Here is a 21,882-nt window from a genome sequence, read left to right on the forward strand (position 1 = left end):
CCCAGGCAGAGGGGACAGCATGAACAAAGGCATGGGGGACTGCCAGCCTGTCAGGGTCCGTTTTGCTGCAACTCCCAGTGAGGGGCACCTGGAGGCACATGGTGGGGGTGGGGACAACTTATGCAGTAACTGCTGCGAGGGGGTGAAACCGCCAACAAGCATGGCGTCCTCTTTGCACTCCCATTTCATAGGTGAAGGGACTAAGGCTCAGAAGTCACACAGCTAGTCAGCAGCAGAACAGAGATTCAAGCTCAGATCTGCCTCCCTCCTGAGTCTGCGCTCTTAGCCTCCCCATGGCTCGGCTGCCTGCAGTTGGAAGGGAGGATGAGGGGCCAGTAGCAGAGCCCGGACTTTGAGAACGGGGAGCCATTGAAGGTCTGAGCGAGAGGAAGGTGATATGGTCCCATATGTATTTAAGAGGATCCTTGGTTGTCTTTCTAAACGCCACCCCCAAAGTCCATATTCTTGATTTTCCTCCTGTTTCCTACATGGAGAGGGAGAGTGGTGGTTAAGTGCACGGGATCCAGAGCCAAACTGCCTGGGTTCAAATCCTCTCTCTGTAATACGCCAACTGTGTGACCTCAGGCAAGCTATCCAAACTTTCTCTCCCTCAGTTTCTTCATCTGTAAAATGGGCATCCTAAGAGTACCTACTTCATAGTTTTGGTGTGGAGATTAAAATTGTTATCTAAAAAGTCTTTTAACAATGCCAGGCAGGTAGCTAACACTCCATAAAGGTCAGCTACTGTTAGTTGAGTGCGCTGTCTGATTCTACAACTGTTTGTTAATGAGTCCCATCTCCCCTTGCTACACTGTAAGTTCCAGTAGCTGAGGACCCTGTCACTCTTTGTATTCATTTCCCAGAGCTGCTGTAACAAAGTACCACAAACTGGGTGCCTTACAACCACAATAATGTATTGTCTCACAGTTCTGGAGGCCAGAAGTCTGAAGTCAAGGTGTCAGCAGGGCCCTGGTGCCCTTGAAATCTGTGGGGGAGAATCCCCTCTTGCCTCTTCCTAGCTTCCAGTGTTGCCAGCTATACTGGTGTCCCTATGCATGCAGATGCATCTCTCCAACCCCTGCCTCTGTTGTCACATGGTGTTCTCTTCTTGTGTCTGGGTCTTCCTATTGCCATCTTCCCTCTTCTTATAAAGACACCAACAGTCATATTGAATTAAGGGCCACCCTACTTCAGTGTGACCTCCTCTTAACTTGATTCCATCTGCAATGATCCTATTTCCAAATAAGGTCATATTCTGAAGTCCTGGGGGTTAAGAACTTCAAAGTATCCTCTGCGGGGACACAGTTCAACCCATAACACTCGTCAAAGCATCCCCAGCACCTGGTCCTAGAGAGGTAAGTGGGATGGACAATAAAAATGAATAAATGGGGTCTCCTGGTTGCGAGCCTCCAGGGGTAGGACTCAGCATCCCCATCACCATATTCCTAGGACCCGGGGCAGAGGAACCTTCCTGGAGGGCCTTAGATGGATTTTAATATACATGCATCTTGGAGAATTTTCCCAGCCAGCTGGGTGACCAGGCCACCCGTGACCACAGTCCTCTGGGGCCAGGAGGGGTAGGGGTGGGCCCGGGAAGGGTTTCTGCCCCTCAGAAGGGCAGGCCTGACTGCTGAGCCCAGAAAAGCTGACAGTGTGCTCAGCACGGCTGTCACTCAGCACAGACGGGGCAATCCCCGGGGAGGTGCCAGCTGGGGGCGAATGATGTCTCAGTGATATTGCTCATCTGGGGGCTCAAGCTGCCCGTGAGTCAGGCAGTGACTGGGCTGAGTAACTGGGTAACTGATGCTGAGTCAGGGGATAGTGGGCTCCCCCTGCTTGGGTGAAGAGGCAGGGCCCACCTCTCAGGCCCCCTGCCCAGCAGCCCCTGGCCCCCTTGCCCCCTGCCCCTCCTGCTGTTCTACAAGACTCCAGCATCGAAGGGACAGCCAGCCAGGCTGAGCCCAGAGGCCTGGAAGAGGAAGGAGGACTGAGGCAGCAGCTGTAAAGGTCAGCCCTTGGGGCCAGGAATATCCACAATGCAAATGTGGAATTTACACTCCCGAGTGCCCGCTGGCCAGCCTGCCGGCCTGTCTGTATGCCAGCCAGCAGCCTGGGCAGCAGGGGCACAACACATGTCCTGGGCAGTGCCCAGAACCAGGTAGCTCTGGGATTGCCCGCTGCTGTGGGCACCTCCCGAAGGAGGGCCCCGGGGTACGGTGAGGGGAGCGGCCTCAGCAGGGCCTGGGCAGGGCTGCTCTGGCTGCTGGGGTGGGGCGCATCCTGCTGGACCCTGGCTGTCTGCCTGGGATTTCCACCACCAGTTCTACCGGCTCCACAGCTGAGAGGTCCTAGGGGCCAGACAAGAACAACTGGACCCCAACCAGCCCTCCTTTCTGCTTCTCTGGCTTGCCTCAGATTCTGTCCAGGGCCATTTCCGTTCCATGAGACTTTACTGACCTTCCCGGGCAGACTCGTGGAGTCCTGCTACAGGCCAGGGCCTTTCCTTTAAACCTGCTAATATCCTGTGATTATCAGCCTGCTGTCCCAGGAGAGGAAACTGAGGTTCAGAGAAGAAAGTCCCTTGGCAAGATCAGACACGCACGGAATTGCGGGGCTGGGACTCAGACCCGGGTTTCCATCATCTCCGACATGCAGGGAGCAGGTTTCTACACTTGACTCGGCCCCACCATTCCTGGCCACTTAGCCCAGATGACCTGAAAAGGCGTCCTCCTCACCCTGCACCAGGCACCGGGAGTCTGTGCGTGTGTCACACTCAGCTGTGCCGTACGCAGTGCTCTGCAGCGAGCACTGGGCCAGGAGCCCTGGGTTCAGGACGTGATCAGCGCCGGGCTTGCTGAGTGACCTCGAGACCTTCACCTAGCCTCTCTGAGCCTCGGACTCGGTAGTGACCCAAGGGCGATGGTCAGAGGTCTTTCTTTTTTTGTTTTTTTTTGTTTTTTTTGCGGTACGCAGGCCTCTCACTGTCATGGCCTCTCCCGTTGCGGAGCACAGGCTCCGGACGCGCAGGCTCAGCGGCCATGGCTCACGGGCCCAGCCGCTCCGCCGCACGTGGGATCCTCCCGGACCAGGGCATGAACCCGTGTCCCCTGCATCAGCAGGCGGACTCCCAACCACTGCGCCACCAGGGAAGCCCCGTCAGAGGTCTTTCTAAGTCTGCCCCCTGCCCGCTCCTCCGTGTGTCTGGAACCCCCCAGGGCGGAAGCGACCTTCTTCTCTCTTTGCTCTTTCAGCTCCCACCCGCCCCAGCTGCAACCAGTGTAGCGCTTGACACCCCGTGGGTGCTTGATACAGCTCATCCTCGCCTGAGTGACACACCCGTCACTCTGAGTCCCCTGGGAGGCTGTCCACAGCCTCCTCAGAAGGCTTCCAGGCAGAACACTTCTCAGGGCTCCATCTTCGTTTGCAAACTTCCTCATTCTCCCTGTCTTTCTCTCTCTCTCCCTCTTTCTCTTTCTCTCTCTCTCCCCAGCCCTCATGCACATATGCACATGCACACACACATGCACACCCTTGCCCCGGGGAGCCCTTCTCCACCGTCCATCATGTCACGTCACATCACACTCAGCCACTGGACCATCAGAGCCTCTAATCCTATTGACACTGCCCCACCGTGCTGGACGGGCCGGCCCAGAGCTCAGAGCTGTTCTTGGGCCTTTGGGGCTTGAGAGGGGGGAACAGGAGAAAAAGGCCTTAGTAGTGAAGGCCTCACAGTCTCCCCAGAGCCGCCTGATGGGTGGTATAAGAGGAACAAGAGGAACCGCCCCTCCTGGGCAGCTGGAGTCTCCTCAGCCTTCTTGGGACGGAGGCCAGCCTGGAAGAGTGGGCAGATCAGGGAGGCACTTGACGCTTGCTTGCAGGAGGTGTGGGTGAGGTGAGGCCGGGAGGCGGAGGGCCCAGGGCCACACAGTGAGGTGGACTCCCGACCCCTGGCTCAGTGCCTTCCCTCCCCCACCTCTGGGACTGCCGGGGAGAATCCAGAAACATTCACCAGCTGGTTGTCGGTTGTGCCAGAGAGAGGGCGTGGACTCAGTGAGCAGAGGGGCCAGGCCTGAGGGACCCAGCGCTCCATGTGGGCAGGCCGCTGGGGCTGTGGGCTGCCTGGGTAAGGTAGGAGGGGAGGCTCTGGAAAGAGAGAGGCCTGGGGGAGCCGCCCGCAGAAGTTGCTGCTGCGAAACGTACCCCCGTGGGTGCCACGGGAGCTAGTACTGGCTCTGCCCTCCGGGGATGCCGACCTGCCTGGAGCTGAGGACCAGCGGAGCCCACCTCCTGCTGAGCCTCTGCCCGCGAAGGGCAGCGCTGGGGCTCTGGGAGTCCTTCTCAGGGAGGCCCCATCCCCGGCCAGGGCTGTGGGGAACCAGGTCTTGTCCATCACCTACTCCTGGGGAGGAACGTCCACGGGTGGGCCCAGAGCCCAGGTGGGGCTGGGGAGGGCAAGGAGCGGGTGGCCCTCACCCTGGGGAATCTTCAGCAGCCCAGCACTGGATGGTAGCCAGAAATGAGGAAGGAGCATGGGCTCCAGGCAGACAATCTGAGTTCAAATCTCTCCTCTGCCTCTTTAAGGCTGTGGGATCTTAGGGAAATACCTAACCTCTCTGGGCTTCAGTTTTCTCCCGTATAAAATGGGACAACTGCTATCTGCTTCCAACGGTTCTTTGTGAGAAATGAACATAACATCACATGCAACACATGCTTGGCACGGTGCCTTCCTGCTCAGTAAACAGCCACCGGTATATTTGCTGTTCTATTTATTTATATAAATTAATTAATTTATTTTTGGCTGTGTTGGGTCTTCGTTGCTGCACACAGGCTTCCTCTAGTTGCGGCGAGCGGGGGCTGCTCTTCAATGCAGTGCAGGTGCTTCTCACTGCGGTGGCTTCTCTTGTTGCGGAGCATGGGCTCTAGGCGCATGGGCTTCAGTAGTTGTGGCTCGTGGGCTCTAGGGCACAGGCTCAGTAGTTGTGGTGCACGGGCTTAGTTGCTCCGTGGCACATGGGATCTTCCAGGACCAGGGCTCAAACCCGTGTTCCCTGCACTGGCGGGCGGATTCTTAACCACTGCACCACCAGAGAAGTCCCATAATTGCTGTTTTAAAATTTCTAACCACAGTGACATACCATTATTCAAATATCTGATTGGCAAAGCTCACAGAGTTTGATAAAACACTGTGCTGGCAAAACTATGGGAGAACAGGCAAATGCAGACACGGCTGGCGGGAGGGTAACATGACGCAGCCCCGGTGAGGGCAATTTCACTCCCTCCTTTCCTTTATGGCTGCTCGTAGCCACGTCCCACTCAGCTGTTCCACTCATTGGAATTTCTCTATAGGTTCACTAGCACACATTTGAAGTGGCATACGTACACAGTTATTTATTACAATATTTAATGTAATTACCTAACACTGGAAACAAGCTAAACGTGCATCAGTAGGAGATCAGTTAAATAATTTATGGCCCCTCCATACAATGAGGTAATATGCAGCCATAAAGCAAGAATGGGGAACGGTTTTTCAACTGACATACAACAATAACCAAGAGATAGTCTTAAGGGAAGTAAGCCAGGTACAGAGCAGGATGTGTATGCATTTTAAAAGCAGAGCAAATGAGAACAGGTAGGAAGGTGATGGTTGATACATAGAATAGAATATCTCTGGAAGAACACACGGGAGCTGGCAACAGTGGTCCTCTCTGGAGAGGGGACCTGGGTGGCCGGGCTGGAGTAGAGGAATGACCTTCCGCTGTATGTCCCTTTTGAATTTTTTTTAAATTGTGGGGTAGTTGCTTTACAACGTTGTGTTAGTTTCTGCTGTACAATGAAGTAAATCAGCTATATGTCCTTTTGAATTTTGAATCATGTGAATGCATTACCCATTCAAAATACAAAGGTCAGTTATTTTTTTTTAATTTTTTTGTAATTTTTTTAAAATATCCATTTTAAAAATTAGACTCTCCTGGCTGAGACTGAGCTTTAGATGTGCTTTTGGCCCCATGCTTCCAGGGGTGGGAACCTCAGAAGCTGGGCCCAGGGGTCTGGGCAGTGAGGTGGAACCCCCAGGAGTTGGGTGGGCCAGGCCTGTGACCTCAAGTCCACCGCAAAGGCAGGAAAATGTTGGGACCAAGGAGCTACATTGGCACCTGCTCAGCCATGGCCCCAAAGTTGGTGTAAAGTCCTAGAGGACAGGTCAGCCCTCATTACATTCTGCCCACATCTGGCTGAGGCTGGCACAGAGCAGGCATGCTGAGGGGGGAGTGGGTGGATGGGATAGGTACGAGAGGGTCCTGGGGTTGAGGTCACCGCCACTGCCCCTCATGTGCAGAAACAATGAACATGCCACGTCTTCCCAACAGCCATTATCAAATGCCCACCCCCTCCCCTGGGGATTCTGGCCCTGCTGGCACCTGAAGTGTTCAGAATCGCATCAGGGAAGGCTCCTCCCCCTCACCGAGCACCTGCCGTGGCCCTGTGCCAGGTGCTTTCGCTCGTCGTGGAACAGGCCTCGGGCAGCCAGGACCTCTGTCTCACCTGCCCACGCTCCCTGCGGGGTGTGCCATGCTGTCACCTGCCCCCTGGCAAGTGCACACCTGGGGCTGGCCCTGTCTCCAGCCTCCCTGGCCAGACCCCCGGCCCACTCCCAGGGTCTAGTCAGCCCTGACGCCCAAGCGCCTGTGGCCCCCCGGCATGATGGCATCACAGACAGCCAGGCCGGGCGAGCAGCAGAAGCTGTGCTGCCAGGAGGCCGTCTCCCTGGATTCTGCCTCTGCGGCGGCAGCCCTGTGGAGCAGGGAGGGTGCCGCCCACCCCCGCCCAGAGCGGGGGATGGCTGGTGCTGGGCTCTCAGAGATCGGGGGTGGGCCCTCCACCAGGACTGGTCACTGGGGGCTGCCTTGTGTACGGAGAAGCCCCTTCCTAGTCTGTTAGTGGTGGGACCAGAGCAGAGAGGGACTGAGGGTAGGTGGCTCCCTAGGGACAAGGGCCTCAGGTGATGGCTTTTCCAGCATTGCCAATACCAGAGGGTCTTCGCTGGACTCCACAAATGGAGGAGGGATTGCCGTACACTTATCTCAACAGGTGGTGATAGACCTACTGTGTCGGGACTTTCACCTACATCATGATTAAACCTCATGAAAAGCTGGGATGAATATTCCCATTGTGCAGAAACTGAGGCTCAGAGGGATGGTGACTTACCTGCCCCCAAAGCCCCTGATCTCTTTTCTGCCTCCCCACCACTGTCTCTTCCCGCCGTGCCTCTGGAGGGGCTTGTACGTCCTGGGTCAGCTCAGATACACAGGCCAGGGGCATTGGAGCCGGGTAGAACCTACAGCAATGAGCACTCCGGGAAGAGGGCACAGCCCGCTCAGAAGTGTCTAGAGGTGGGACTGTTCAGAGAGTGGACGAGAAGTGTGGGATGTGAGCTTGGTCTCGACAGTGTGGAGGATGAGCATGGGGAATGGAGGGAGGCTGGGAGGCTAGTCAAGAAGGATGGAGTTCGGGACTTCCCTGGTGGCGCAGTGGTTGAGAGTCTGCCTGCCGATGCAGGGGACACGAGTTCGTGCCCCGGTCCGGGAAGATCCCACATGCCGCAGAGCAGCTGGGCCCGTGAGCCATGGCCGCTGAGCCTGCGCGTCCGGAGCCTGTGCTCCGCAACGGGAGAGACCACAACAGTGAGAGGCCCGCGTACCGCAAAAAAAAAAAAAAAAAAAAAAGAAGGAAGGAGTTCGAAAGCCAGGAGACAAGCGTTGGGTCACCATGGGAGGTTTCTGATTGGGGGACAGGCACGATGAGAAGTGTCTTTCTAGAAGATGATTCCTAGAGGAGGTGATCAGGCCACCAGTGGGGCACCAACTCAGGAAGAGAGGCCCTGGGGCGGGTACAGTGACAAGCAGAACATGGGAGCTGAAAGAGAGGCTTCTGGAGTAAGGATCCTTGGACTGAAGCTCAGTTGTACTGCTCACCAGCTGTGTGACCTTGGGTCAGTTACTTAACCCCTCTGGGCCTAAGTCCTCACATCTCTAAAATGGGGATGGTGGTAACACATCTCTTAGGGCTGTTGTGAAGACAAAGTGAATTAAAACATGTCCAGCACTTAGAACAGAGCCTGCTAGAGCATAGTAAGCAGTAAGTCTCAGCTGTTATTTATTATTACTGTCACCCTGGTACTCAGCCCTAAGCTACGTGACATGTCAGTTCTCTGTTCTTGCTCTGGGGGGAAGCAGATGGGAAGACATGAAGCCCAGTGGGAAAGGAGGAACTGCCCTCACTGCAGACCGTGGTGTCCCTGACCCAGATCTATGTGGCCCCCACTGTTTTCAGACGCCTGGTCAAGGTGACCAGACAGGCAAGGACTGGCCCTGCCACACCTGTCCTTGCCCCAGTTCCAAGTGGATGGGGGGACTTTATACCAGCTTCCCTGGACAGGGATCCTGTGCCCACCTACCAGTGTCCAAGGCAGGCTCCAGTGTCCCCCCTGCAAGGCTAGAGAAATGGGGGGAGGGTGATGTCTGCGCAGAGGGCCGGCAGGCACGCCCAGAAGGCTCTAATGAGGCGTGTGAAGGCCACAGAGGCTGCCTCGGGGTCAAGGTTATGGGAGGGCAGGCGCGAGGTGGGCCTGGCGTGATGGCTGCGCCAGTCGCGGTCATCAGCCCTTCGCTGGTGGTTGCTGGGGTGAGCAAGCATGCTCCATGTCCTCCGGCTGTAATAACTCTAAGCTGCTCATTACCTCTCCCGGGCTGCCAAGGGTCCCTGCTTTCCTAAACCCCATTCCACCCTTCTTCCACCGCTCACATCTGTGCAACAGCTGGGCTCCGAGACAGCCCGTTCTCAGCAGGCCCAGCACCATCTGTTCCCCCTGGGGAGTAGGCTCCGTAGAGGGTGTGCCAGGGTGCTTGTGCCCCTGGAAAGGCAGGGTGGAGTTGAGGTTTGCCTGGCCTGGTGTTGGGGCTTCTGAGCCTCGCTCTGTTCCCCACGAATGGGCCAGGGATCCAGGCTGGGGGCTCAGGAGGCTGGGGTCTGTCTCTGGCCCCTGATGGACATTCAGTGACTCATTTCCCGAACATTTGACCCTCAGGGTCTCCATCTGCACGACGGAATGGCTGTCCAGCTCCCTCCCAGCTTCTCCAGCTAACTGGACCTACTGTGTGAAGGTGTTTTCCTCACATGTTTTTCCTGGGGCTCCTGTGTGTGTTGGGGTCCAGTAGAAGACACTGAACTGCTGACTCCTTTGGGGTGTGGATGGGGTGCAGTGGAGAGGCAGGCGGGCAGAGGCACCTGTTAGCTCTGCCCAACCCCAGGCTGCTCTCCAACTTTGGGGTCCTCAATCCCCTCAGTACCCTCCTGCCTGGATCACGTGACTTGTTCTCCACAGCGGCCCCTTCCCAGAATTGGGAGGAGCCATCAGGACCCTCAGGAATAACTATAGCAACTGAGGCTTATGGAGCACCCACCCTGCACCTTTGAAGGCTTTACACCACGTGGTCTCACAGGTGGGGTGCTCTCATCCACAGGTGAGGGGCCTGAGGCACAAAGGGCCCCAGAAGTTCACACAGCTGGCACGTGGCAGCTCTCGGGTGTGAACCACGACTTGTGTGACTCTGGAGCCCCCTCACCGAGCCATAGAGCCACATGTGGCCCAGCGCAGGCTCTGGGAGCAGGGGCTCCCCTTCTCAAATGGGAACTCAGTGAGGCTGTCCCATTAGACTTCATACTCTCCTGGCACTGAGGGGACGCACAGCAACTCTTCGGTATAGGAAGGAATCCTCAGTAAACTGCTTAAAGCAGAACTGCTCTGACCGAAGCAAAGATGGGGTCCCGTCGGAAAATTGAATATGTACTTCTCTCCCTGCCTCTCCTCTTCAGAGAGTAAAACTGAAGTTGAGAGAAGGGAGGGACTGACCGGAGTCACCCGTCATATTGGAGGCAGAGTCAATACTAGACCCAGGTGGTGGGACTTCCCCAGCGGAGCGAGGCGGAGACTCAGGGCTCTCTCACTCCCCGCTCCCCGGGCCCTTTCTCGGGCTGAGCCAGAGAAGAGCGCTGGAGACCCAGCCTGCACCCCATTCTCTGAGCATCTCCACTAACAGGCCTAAAGGGCTCCGTGGGTGTATCAGGCTGCCCGGGCTCCCAACAGCCAACGCCCTGGGTGGTACCCTGTCCAGCGACAGCCCATGTGTGTGTGTAGTTCAGGGCCACTTCATTCCCCACTGTTAACACACCCGTCTCCCTTATTCCAACAGCAAACAGTGGGCCTAGAGGGACAGTCTAATTGGCTGGCAGTGTCCTACTCCCAGCTCCCCTCCTTGTCTAAACACACAGCCCTGTTTGTCCTGTCTGCCCAGCCACCAGGGCCTCACTGTCGCCCAGATCCCTGCTCCGTCAGCGACTCACCCCCCTCTTGCTCCCACAGAGTCCCTGCCAGAGCAGGAGAGGCCCATGGAACACTCTTAGGACATCCCCTAACCACCTACCCAAGCAACACCTCCTCCACTTTGACAGATGAGACAACCCAAGAGGGAAGGGAGTGGCTGGAGGTCACAGCGCAGGAGGACAGGGCCAGCTTCTAACCGCTCTCTGTCGTTTGAGCTCCGTCTCTGTGTCTTTGCAAGTGCTGGTCCTTTTGCCAGGAAAGCCCTTCCTCGGTGTGGCCTCAGCCTACCACATGAATGTCAACCTCATTGGCATCTCCACATCACCCGCGCACGTTACCTCCGTTACAGCCAGTAATGCCTACTACCTTCTAGATCACCCTGCAAGTTCCCGAAGGCCAAGACCTGGGTGATTCATCTCCAGGCCCCCAGTCCCAGCCCAGGGCACCCAGAGTGAGGCCCTGATAAAGGACTGACATCGGCGGGCTTGAGTCAGAACAGGTTCTCAGTCCTTGTCCAGTCTGGCCCGTCCTTGGCCCCTCTAGTCCCCGTGCCGGCTCCCCTGGCCACGGCTATTCCAGGAGTCCTTTTGCGCACTGCTCCCTGGTTCCAGGATCCCAGTGGGCTTTTCAGACCACACCTGCCTCGCTTCCCCAAGCCTGGGCCCAGCCTGGGCAGAGCCTTCTATGGGCTGTTGTGGGTGAGTCATGGGCAGACTGTAAACAACTCTACAGAGCACTGGCTGTATCATAAGGCCCTGGCACTGGTCCTAGCCTTGCCGGGGGATCTAAACGAAGCCATAGCTGACTCCCACGCACCCACTATGGAAAGAAGAGGGTGGAATAGAAACAGGGGAAGCTTCCAGATTTGCATATCAACCTGTGCACAGTGGTCTGCAAAGCAGCCGCACCCAGGAGGGGATTAAACAGAACCTGGGGGATGGGAGGGGGCAGTTAATCAGGAAGGGACATGCCTGCTGGGAGGTTAAATTTTTTGAGCACCTACTATGTGACAGGTATAGCTGCAGTGCTGGGAATATCGTAGTGACTGAAACAAGGCCCCATGTTTTGGGAAACAGGAAAAGCAGAGCAGGGTAAGGGAGGGTGTGGGGTGGTCGCCTTACTTATCATTTGAAAGATATTGTAGAAAAACGAAATCTTGGGGAGTGTTTTCCAGTCCCTTGACAGATGTGGAAACTGAGGCCCAGGAGGGCTAGGGATTTGCCTGCGATTGCCCAGGAAGACGGGGCAGAGGCAGACCCCAAGACCCTGTGTGTGGGCTCAGAGGTGAGGTTGACCCCGATGTGGTCCATGCAGGGCCTCATTTCTATGGTCCTGGTGGGTGGGGGCTGGATGAGCCCAGGACCCCTCTCCTCCGCCCCTTGCAGGAGGGGCTCCAGGGCACTCAGCAGCAGCAGAGGCCCCTGGGTGAAACCAGGCTCTGAAGTCATTCCACAGTGTGTTCCCACCAGCCTCCTCCATCTGCCCATCTGTAAGTGGCCAGCTCTGACTCCGTGCTCCTGAAGGGCTTCCCCAGGACCGAAAAAGATGCTTCTTCACTCCCCGGGGAGCAGCCAGCTAAGGCCGCCAGGACGGTCTAGCGTCTGAAAACTCTCCTACCTCCACTGCAGCCCAGGCCCGGAGCTCTAGGAACGCCAAGTGACTCCATTTCCCCACTTCAACAGTCTTGGCTGCTGCAGGGTCAGACCGCGAGCACTGACATTTCAGAGGCTCGCGCTCTGCTAAGTGAACATTAGACACAGCTTACTTAGCTGCTGAAATCTGTGGCTGCCTCCTACATGCTGTTTGATAAGCTTTTATTGTCACCTCCCTCTGGTGCTGCATCCCCGGGACCTGGGGCAGCTTGTTTGACCGGAGCCAGGAGGTCGGGGGGCAGGGCAGTGGATGGCACAGAGCCCTGGCTGGGAGCCACTGCCCAGCTGTGTTACCTTGAGCACAAGGCTTGCCCCTTCTGGTCTGGAAATGGCTCTCCATAATGTGACCCGGCTTCTCTGTCCAGCAGCCCTTTCACCTGTCCACTCCTGGGTGCAGTCCCAAGCTTGGGACAAAGCCACCTACTCTTGGGTCACTAAGCCAGCTCCCCATTCCCAGCCATAACCCCTGACCCAAACTATTTGTCATTCCAGGACCCTTGCATCTCTTCCAGGCAGAGCCTCCTAGGATCCCTTCTCCATTGCTGCCCCTCCCTTTTCTGAGCCCCCAGCACGCCCTGTCCAGGCTCACTCTGGAAGGTGTCCTGGACCACTGTGCATGTGGGTGCTCCGTGGGGCTGGGGTTGGGTCTTATCAACACCTGGACACCCTGCACAGGCCTGGGACATGGTTGATCTCCACAGATGTTCATTCAGTCATTCAGTTATTCAACAGACAGCTCTTGGGGCAAACTGTGGACCCTGCTCCATGCTGGGTAATGGGATATGGATATTAGAGGCTAATAAGGCACAGCCTTACACTTAGTCTGCTGAGGAGAGACACAACTACATAGCAGGTGATTACAGCCCTAGTGGAGAAGAGCCCAGGGAGAAGCGGGAGCACATATCAGGGCTACTTGATCCTGGGAAAACCAGGGAAGGCTCCCTGGAGGAGGCAACATCTAAATTATGACTCAGAGGATCAGTAGGAGTTAGCCAGGTGGAGGGAAGGGTTCTAGGAAGAGGGAACAGCCCAGACAGAGTCTGGAGTGTAAAGGAGGCATGATTTATTCTGGAAACTCTCAGTAGTTGGGATAGCCCCCTGATTATCTGGCTCTTTCGCACTCCTCTAATAAAGAAAGGGAGATCATTCTCTCCCAGTGGATGAGTTTCCCAAATTCCGATCATTGCCTGAACAGACCGAGGACTCCCAAGAGGCTGACCATTTGCCACATGCCCCCTGATCTGCCAGTCACTTCTCCACTCTGAGCCTCAGTTGCCTCATCTGTTAAATGGCAGGGGGGTGGGGGGGTGGAGGCGGGCCCTCAGGCCCACATATTTAATATTTTGAGAGGCCCAAAGTAGAAGAGTGCAGGCTCAGTCCTTTCCCTGCCTGGCCAGGGGGTGCAGCCTGGGTTGGGGCCTGGGTCCACAACAGTGGGATGTGGGGAGATCGTGCCCACCAGTCTGAGGCCAGGCTGTGGACCCCTGTCTCAGGACTCTCTCTTTCTGGGCACCCCTCCCTCCCAGCCCCTTTGGATGGGGATAAAAAAAAGAAACAAGGGCTTCCCTGGTGGCGCAGTGGTTGAGAGTCCGCCTGCCGATGAAGAGGACACGGGTTCGTGCCCTGGCCCGGGAAGATCCCACATGCCGCGGAGCAGCTGGGCCTGTGAGCCATGGCCGCTGAGCCTGCGCGTCCGGAGCCTGTGCTCCGCAACAGGAGAGGCCACTACAGTGAGAGGCCCGCGTACAGCAAAAAAAAGAAAAAAAAAAAAAGAAACGAAAGAAATTGTCCTCCTACCTCCTGGCAGGCGTGCCCACGATGAGAAATGCCTCAATGCTGAGCCCTCACTACCACTCAGCCCTACCTGTCCTGATCTTCTGGCTGCCAACCCCCTGCCTGACTGGGGGAGGGGTGGAAAAGGCATCCCTCACGGTGGGCTGGGGACTCGGAGCCTAGGTGTCAGGGCAAGGAGAACAGAGCGGGGAGAGGGGAGCCCTAGGACCAGCTTGACACCGGACATTCTTCCCTTCCTGGTTTATAGGGAGAGTGTGGGGATGGAGTGGAGTCCACGACCAGCAGACACACTGAGCCTGGCTCAATTCCCGGAAGGCCTGGGTCCCCATGAAGGGCTTAACAAGCTTATGGAATCAGACTGGCAGAGTCAGGGGGACATCAGAAATGGTCTCATCCAATAAATGGGAAACCTGAGGCCCAGAGAGAGGCCAGGGCTTCTCCAAGGCAACACAGCAAGTTAAAGGAGGCAGAGTCAGGGGCTTCCCTGGTGGCGCAGTGGTTGAGAGTCCGCCTGCCGATGCAGGGGACACGGGTTCGTGCCCCAGTCCACGAAGATCCCACATGCCGCGGAGCGGGTAGGCCCGTGAGCCATGGCCGCTGAGCCTGCGCGTCTGGAGCCTGTGCTCCGCGGCGGGAGAGGCCACAACAGTGAGAGGCCCACGTACCGCAAAAAAAAAAAAAAAAAAAAAAAAGGAGGCAGAGTCAGGACTAGAACTTGGGGCTTCTGAGTCCTGTCCCAGGGCTGGGACCAGCGGCGGGGATGAAAAGCAGGGTCACCTTGAGAACTGTGACAAAGCCAGGCCAGGCTGCTGCAGGGTCAGGATCCAAGCCTGACCATGGCTTCTATGCCTCCCCTATGCTGAAAAGGTTTGTCCATACGTGGGCTGGGTTCCTGTCCCACCAACTGGGGTGCAATAGGAGGGAGATAAGGAATTCGTGCCTAGATCTTCCGAGAAGCCATACTTCCAGACCTTTTGACATTCCAGAATTACAGAAATGCTGGAAGGAACCTTCTGGATCACCTATGGATGAGGGAGCTGAGGCCCAGGGAGAGGAAGACTGTCCCAAAGCCCAGACCCCAATGAGTGGCCAACGCACGTCTTCTGACTTCTAGTCCAGGTTCTCCTGGTATATCAGTGGTTAAGAGGCCAGGCTGTGGATGGAGTGTGACAGACCCGGGCTCGAATGCCTGCTCTGCCACTCACTGGCTATGGGACCTCCCTTCACTCCCTAGTCTCTCTGAGCCTCAGTTTCTCCATCTGTAAACTGGGGATAGCAGTACTGACCACATAGGGTGCTCTAAGGATTTAATGCAATGACACGAGCCCCACAAGGGTAGACTTGGCCTCATTCCCTACTGTGTTCCCAGCACCCAGAACGATACCTGACCCACAGCAGGCCCTCGGTAAAAGGGAACAGTTATCATCACTGTGTGCCATGCCACTTCTGGCTGACATCTTCAACTCCCAAGTCCCCTGAAGGAAAGTGGAGGAATCTGGCTGCTGCAGAGGGAAGCAGCCAGCAACCTAGAAAGAATGGCAGTGCATCCTTAGGCAAGTCCCATGCTCTTTCTGTTTGGTTTCTCCCCACAGTACAGGGTGGGCATTGCCAAGTGATGACTGAAGTCCTCCAGGTCCAGGAACTGTTCTTGGACCTTGTGCCGGGGCCTTGCCTAAGGGCACTGACCCTTACCCTCTGGGGACCTGGAGGGGGCGCCGAGGGGCAGGGCTGGACACGAGGGATGGGAATGAGGCAGTAGCCAGTCTGCGAGGCTCCTGGGAGCCTGGGCTCTATTAGGCTGCCTGCTTGCGGGACACAAGTGTGAGTGAGTGATCAGGACAGCCAGGCATCAGCCCGGCCTGAGAGCCAAGCTGATGGTGGATGCTGCCTGGTTCATTAAGGGGGTGAGGGGCAGGGCCAGGGCCTTGCTGAGCACTTCATCGGCTCCCACTCCCACATCAGCCTTACCACCACCTGGCACTTGGCGGCTCCCTTCCCACCAGGCATTTGGGAACGTAAGGAACCTTGGGGATCTCATAACAGACTACAGAGCCCACTCTGGAGATTAGCACTCGCTCCGTGCAGGCCCCCGTGAGGGTGTCTACCTCCAGATTACAGGGGGTTGGGAGGATGAGTGAAATTCCAGGAGCAAGAGGCCCCAGCTGAGCATGGCAGAGCAGGTCCCCGTGCCAGGGCTGTGAGCCCCCGCCTAGGGATGCCAGCTCCCATCCCAAGGTCTTTCCCTAGTGTGTTACCCCCATGAATCCTTCTATCCCCTCCCTCCATACACACACACACACACACACACACACACACACACACAACGCACCCTCAGCAGAACGCCCTGCATCACAGCCTCAGAGGAGGGGCTAGCCAGTGGGCTATTGGGCTATTTTCTAGGGGTCCCGAAGGCCCACATCTGGAAGTCTGCAAGTCTAGAAAACTCTGGGCTCTGGAGAGAGAAAGCAACGTTCTGTTCTGACCCCTTGGAGGAAATGGCCTCCAGGGGCCAGGGAGGAAAAACAGGAAGGGCCAGGCTGGGCAGGAAGTCCTGGGGGTGGTGCCAGGCCAGAGGAAGAGGCGCCAGGGAGTGGCCAGTGTGACCCTGGCTGAGGGCTGAGTTAGGGACTGTCATGGGCTGCGCTGGCGGGGGGGTCCGTCCCCAGTTGGCCGCTGCCCACCTGAGAGCTGCGTCAGGGTCCCCAGCTCACATGGTGGGAGCTGGCCACAGGATGGGGGATGGAGTCCTCTGTCAGCAGGGGGACACAGACCTGACAGCTGCCCTCTTCTCCCCACTCCTTGGCATGCAGGGGGCCAGAGCAAACTCCCCTCCCCTCAGTCACGCCTTCATTCTTCATCCACTGAGCCCTCCTGTGTGCCAGTCAGCAGCTCTACCATTGCCCCTAATTCACAGATGAGAAAACTGAGGCATGGGGACAAGAAAACACTTGTCCAAGTTTACACAACTAGTGAGTCATGGAAGAGAATTCAAACGCTGGCTGCCTGATTGCACAGCCCTTGCTGGAAACGGGAGGTTGGCAGCTGACCTGGGCCCGGGGCGGGAAGGCTCTCTGCCGCAGATCCCTTCGCAACTACCACCCCCTGCTCGAGGGGGACTATTTCTCACGATCTCCTCTCCTCACACCCACCCCTTCCTCCCCCACCCTCACTCTCCGCTGTGACCTTGTTTCCCACTCCCCGAAGACAATCCAGCATCTCAGAAGTGCTTCCAGATCCACAGGGGCACATCCGCCCCCACCAGCATCTGTACCCACTCGCCCGGCCTCCCTCGTCCTGGGAGACACGACTACCCACACTCCCACCGCCACTGCCACTCGGAGCACAGCCTCTGCTCCGCTCAAGGACGTCACTCCAGCAAGTCTCCCCAGCCTGCAAGCTCGCTCTCCCTTGCTCCCACATCATCAGTTTTGCCCGCTCCACCAGATCTTTCCCATCGGTGAACAAACTCGCTGTTCTTCCTCCCATCTTTTTTTTGGGGGGGGTTATTTATTTATTTATTATTATTATTTTTTTTTTTTTTTCGGTACACGGGCCTCACTGCTGTGGCCTCTCCCGTTGCGGAGCACAGGCTCCGGACGCGCAGGCTCAGCGGCCATGGCTTACGGGCCCAGCCGCTCCACGGCATGTGGGATCTTCCCGGACCGGGGCACGAACCCGTGTCCCCTGCATCGGCAGGCAGACTCCCAACCACTGCGCCACCAGGGGAGCCCATATTTATTTATTTTTTAAACATCTTTATTGGAGTATAATTGTTTTACAATGGTGTGTTAGTTTCTGCTTTATAACAAAGTGAATCAGTTATACATATACATATGTTCCCATATCTCTTCCCTCTTGCGTCTCCCTCCCTCCCACCCTCCCTATCCCACCCCTCTAGGTGGTCACAAAGCACCGAGCTGATCTCCCTGTGCTATGAGGCTGCTTCCCACTAGCTATCTATTTTACATTTGGTAGTGTATATATGTCCGTGCCACTCTCTCACTTTGTCACAGCTTACCCTTCCCCCTCCCCGTATCCTGAAGTCTGTTCTCTAGTAGGTCTACATCTTTATTCCCGTCTTGCCCCTAGGTTCTTCATGACCATTTTTTTTTAACATTTTATCTTTTTAATATAAAATAAACTTGCCTGGAGAACACATCGTTAAACACTTCTGGTAGTAATTTTTTTTAACATCTTTATTGGAGTATAATTGCTTTACAATGGTGTGTTAGTTTCTGTTGTATAACAAAGTGAATCAGTTATACATATACATATGTTCCTATATCTCTTCCCTCTTGCGTGTCCCTCCCACCCACCCTCCCTATCCCACCCCTCTAGGTGGTCACAAAGCACCGAGCTGATCTCCCCTGCTATGCGGCTGCGTCCCACTAGCTGTCTATTTTACGTTTGGTAGTGTATATATGTCCATGCCACTCTCTCACTTCGTCCCAGCTTACCCCATCTTAAACAAACCTGTCTTGATCCCACTCCCCCCCCCCCCCGCCAGCTACCACCATTCCCCTGCTCCCCTCTGCAGGGGAACCCCTCAGAGCTGTCCGTATTCACTATCATCCGTGTCTCTCTTCCTGTTTCTCTCAAAGCCACCCCAATCTGGCCTTCCCGCACCCCCACTGCATCGGAACTGCTCCTGTCCAGATCGCCAGTGGCCTCCCCATGGCAAAATCCAGGGGTCAGTTCAGTGTGGCCGCACTGGCGCTCCCCGCAGCACTGGACGGTTGGGCACCACTTCCCCTGCTGTTGTGTTCCCCTGTTTTTTTCCAGCTTCTCTGGACCGTTCTTCCTTGGTCTCCTCTGCTGGTTCTTTCTCTTCTCCCAGACCTTGGTACCCCAAGCCCAGCCTCCAGTCCTGGTCTCTCTCAGTACTCACTCCCCTGGGCCATCCTACCTATCTCACTGCTTTACACCAACCACCTCTATGCCGATGACTCCAAAACCCCTTCCTCCAGCCTGGACCTCAAACGCCCAACTGTCTCTTGGACAAGCCCCCGCCCTCCCACCGGCAAAGACAGCTTGAATCTGTCAGGTGCCAATCCTATTCTCACTCATGCAACTTGCTTTAACACCCACATTCTGCATGGGGGCGCCATCTCCCCTAAGAGGGCGAAAATTGTTTCTTTGGGGGGGCGGGGGACAAAAGCTCTTAGCTATTGCAATGGGGGACTATTTCTCACGATCTCCTCTCCTCACACTTAGCTATTGCAATGGTTTGTGACTCTCCAAAGGGCCAAAGTACATAAACGTATATACCCCACAGCTGTGGAATTAACATTTCATAGGGAGGGGTTGATAGACGAAGAAAGTCTAAAAAGGCTCCTTGGGGGTGGGTGATAATTTTTAAAAAGGCTGAGAAGCACTGTTGCTCTAACACAGATTTCTCATTCCATGGATGGCAAGCTTCCTTCCATCGCTCAGGCCAAAACCTTGGAAGTGATGTTGCCTGTTCCCTTTTTGTCACAACCCACATCCAATCCATCAGGAAATCCGGTTGCTTCTGCCTTCAAAATAGATCCAGAATCCAACCACTTCCCTCCCTGCTACCCCCACAGAATCTACCCTGGTCTGAGCTGCCTCATTTCTCGCTTGGATTATTTCTCGTCTCCCTGCCGCTGCTCCCTTGACACACAGCCAGAGCGATCCTTTTACAATGTAAGTCAGCTCATGTCCCTCTTCACCTAACACTGCAGAAGCTTCCCATCTCCCAAAGTTCTCACAGTGGTCCTCCCTCCCCACTCCCCGTTCCTCTCCTGAGCCCTCTGCTGTTCCTCTCCTGATATTCCTCTCTCCCTCACTCACTTGCTCCAGCCCCACAAGCCTCCTAGCAAAGCCTCCAGGCACAGTCCCACCTCAGGGCCTTTGCAGTAGCTGTACCCGATCCCTGGTACACTGTTACCCAGACAGTCACAACCCTCACCTCTCACCAGCCTTTGCTCAGATGCAGCCTTGTCAACGAGGCCTGCCCTGACCACCCTGTCTTAAGGTTGCAATCCGTCCCCAGCGTTCCAGATCACCCTTAGTTCTCCAGACCCTTCATTTTTCCACAGCACACATCACCTTATAGCATGCTATGACATTTACTTGCTCTGCTTATTGCTGATTGCCCATCTCCCCCGGCTAGATGCCAGCTCCCCAGGGGGGTCTCTGTTTGGTCACTGCTGTCCACTAGCATGAGATGAGGGCTGGCACACAGTAGGAGCGTCTGATACCCCCTGGACACCCACCCCAGGAGGGTTTCGGACTTTTCCCCCACCGGGCTCCATCACATCTCCCACCTTTGCACTTGTTCGCTATCTCTGAAATGTACCCTCCCCTACACCCATCCACACACACACACACCCCGAGACACTATCCATTACTCAGAACCCTCTCAAAGAGCACTTCATCTCTCGTTAGGTCAGGAAGGGCCCTGCCTGCCAGGCAGGGAGACAGCTTTTCCCCAAGAGCAATGGGAATTCATGGAAGGGATTTGAGCTTCATGGTCACATATGGGCTTTGATGCCCATAGATGGTGGGTGGGAGGGGAACCAGCTGGAGGCAGAGGAGGGGACCCAGGGAGGAAGCTGGTGAGAGGCGAGAGGACCCGCTGGCAGCGGATGAGGGACGGGGGAGGCCAAGGAGGACTGGAGAGGTAGCCAGGAGCAGGGAAAGGCCAGGCCTTGCCACCAATTCGGGGTGGTAGGAACACAGCCGAGGTGTCTGATTTACAGGGCTGGATGGGTGACGAGCTGGCCAAGCACAGGGAATGGGCAGGGATCACACTTGGCAGGTGAAAGGAGGTTTATAGAACAAGCTTCTCCCTCCCCCAGCTCCAGCCTCCATGCCGTTTCACTGGGGCATCTTGTACCCCAACACTTCTGGCCATCAAGGGGGCAGCCCATGGGGATTTGGAGAAGGATAGGGTTTCCCCAGAGGAATCCAGACCTTGGACCTGGGATGGCCGGGAGGGCCCCACAAAGGGGGCTTTTTCAGAACACAGGCCTGAAGCCTGTGCCCCTAAATTTACAGGAGAACGTCCGGCCAAAAAGTCCACACTTGCCTCACTTTCTGCCTGGCCTTGTCTGAGCAGAAAGACAAATAGGACAGGCAGTGGCCTTGGTGACATCACAGGGACTCTTGAGCTCTCAGCCCAGGGTGTGGAGGGTAGCAGAGGACAGAGGGCAGCTCCTGGTCAGACACAGCTGTCCGACAGAGCGTCTCCTCAGAGGAGCCAGATATTCAAAACCATCTCATCTCACATCCTCGCATTGCAGATGGGGAAACTGAGGCCCAGAGGAGAAGCGAGTTGTTGTAGGGTACATCTGGTTTTCCCAGGGGGAAACTGAGGCTTCCTGGAGAGAAGGACTTACTGCTCTGATGGGGATAGACTAATAATATCGACATGTATATATATATATAACTCATTTCTTCCCGAGAGTTCAGAGTGGGGCATATCTGTGATCTCATTTGTCCGCAAGACATCCCACTGGGATGGGTCGCAGGGCCGCTTCGTGCAGATGTTGCGAAAATGCTCCGTCATTGCCCTCCCCTCCATAACCTTTTCTTCTTCAGCCTCTATTATTTCCTTTCTTCTCCGATCCAATTTAATTCAGCAAAGATTTAAGAGGCCCCCCACTTGGTGCAAGGACTGGGCATTTGAGAAGCTTCTGGATTTCCCCAGGGCTAAAGTCATTGCTCTGTTTTCTGTGGTATCAGAGCACTTTGTTCAAACCTGCACCTGTGCACATGTCATCGTCTTTCTATAGCTCAACAGTCCTGGAGGGCAGGCTTGGTCTTATTCAAGCTGGCTTTCTCCCATAGTGTCTAGGCCAGGGCCTGGCATTCAGGAGCCTGGAGACATTCTTGCTCAGGGCATGCTTGCCCGAAGCATCTCTCCATTAGTGTACTTGTCCCACTGAATGCCAGTTACCCAGGGGATGAGCCCAGATAGGGGTTGTGAATATGCAGTACCTAGCATACAGTAGCATAATGTCGGCTGAACAGATCAATTAAAAAATGAAAGAAGGAAGACGAAGATGGATAGGAATGGGCTATCCTTGCGGC

This window comes from Mesoplodon mirus, assembly GCF_964341445.2.
Source record: "Mesoplodon mirus genome assembly, chromosome: 7".
In the NCBI taxonomy this organism is placed as follows: Eukaryota; Metazoa; Chordata; class Mammalia; order Artiodactyla; family Ziphiidae; genus Mesoplodon; species Mesoplodon mirus.